General features: G+C 38.3%; 1 non-coding gene across 1 annotated transcript; it reads right to left on the bottom strand.

Annotated features, from left to right (window-relative positions):
- Positions 1–654: 654 nt before the first annotated feature.
- On the bottom strand, positions 655–726 carry Trnag-ucc. The gene has a single exon. It is a non-coding gene; the product is annotated as a tRNA-Gly (tRNA).
- Positions 727–1,431: the final 705 nt, after the last annotated feature.

The raw sequence follows: 1,431 nt of genomic DNA, 5'->3' as shown, positions 1-1,431 counted from the left end.
GAAGTGTGTTAGGCCCAACGCTATTCTTATTATACACCGCAGATTTTCCGCAACAATAATAAGCAGTCACCCCAACGTCTTAGCAAACGAACTGTACAATACCACAATAATCACAGATTAAAAAAACAATTATTACTCGTACTGCTTTAACTGCATAAAAACAAAATATCGGAGCGCGTAAGAGCCGCGTCGCCGTCTGACTAATACCAATTGGTACGGAACCCATTGAAATGTGCACAAAATTTATACTTATTGTTCAAATCTCTATAAAATATCTGATAATTTGATGTGCATATTTCTAATGATCATTTTTGACCGCCAAATAGCATTTTTTTTTACTTTTTTAACTAGATCTCCGAAACCTCTAGATCTGACTTAATGAAAACGTGAACAGTTCTTTATCTTATCAATACATGTGAAATGTTCTTTGAATAATTAAAATCGGACGCTCCGTTCTCTTAAAAACTAAGTTACCGTTTGTGGCACTTTTTGCGCCCTATCCTCGAAACGGCTAGACCTAATGAGCCTTATTAACAGCAATCGAATGAATAATTGGAATCGGTTGAACCGTGTTATATTGATTCTACCCATATTGAAACTTTCTTTTAACTTTGCAACAAAGACAAATTGCAACAGGAAAGTAATAAGCGTGATTGCGTCGGCCGGGAATCGAACCCGGATCAACTGCTTGGAAGGCAACTATGCTGACCATTACACCACCGACGCCTAAAAAAAAAAAAGTGTTCCCAAAATGGTTGACGAAACTTTGTATCCGCGCACACACACACATACATTTGTGGGGTAGTCCGACATATAAAAATTAAGACACCACAATTATTTCACATCACAAATTATATGTGAAAAGTAATGTTTATTACAAAATAATATATACAAAATCTTCTTGAGTATTCTTCGGTTAGATTTACTTGTATAGTCCAGGTGTTGACTGCTCGACCCGTAGAGGAGAAAAGAGGTCGAGAAAGGTAGCAGCTTTCGTTATATATCTGTTAGCCTGTCCCTCTCCACACATTAAGCATTGAGCTAGTGTCGCTCTAATACCCCCCCCCCCCCCGGTGAGTCAATAAAATTGTGTTAATTTTATTGAATGCGAGGACGAACTACCCGTCCAAATCGTGTTCTATATTGGTCGGAGGTATGTTTTGCAGCGCTGGATGGAGTTGGACTTGTACTTTAGTCGTCTTCTGCGGTGGAAACGGGCTTGACACGATCGATGGATACATTGCGTTCTCCAATTTTAATTTTCAATGTTTTGTAGTTTCGATCTATGACTTAATACGGACCTGTGTTGAACAAGAAAGCGCTGGGCGCAAATACAAATTTGGCATTACTTACTCATTGTACATTGTACTCTTTGTGTAAAAAGTTTTTTTCAATCCGTGTGCAGATGTGTTGGATGTATCGTTTGGAAAT

This window comes from Ctenocephalides felis, unplaced genomic scaffold, assembly GCF_003426905.1.
Source record: "Ctenocephalides felis isolate EL2017-DRISC unplaced genomic scaffold, ASM342690v1 CF-g0.4_SCAFFOLD_01886, whole genome shotgun sequence".
Classification (NCBI taxonomy): Eukaryota; Metazoa; Arthropoda; class Insecta; order Siphonaptera; family Pulicidae; genus Ctenocephalides; species Ctenocephalides felis.
This window is presented reverse-complemented; position numbering and strand designations above follow the sequence as displayed.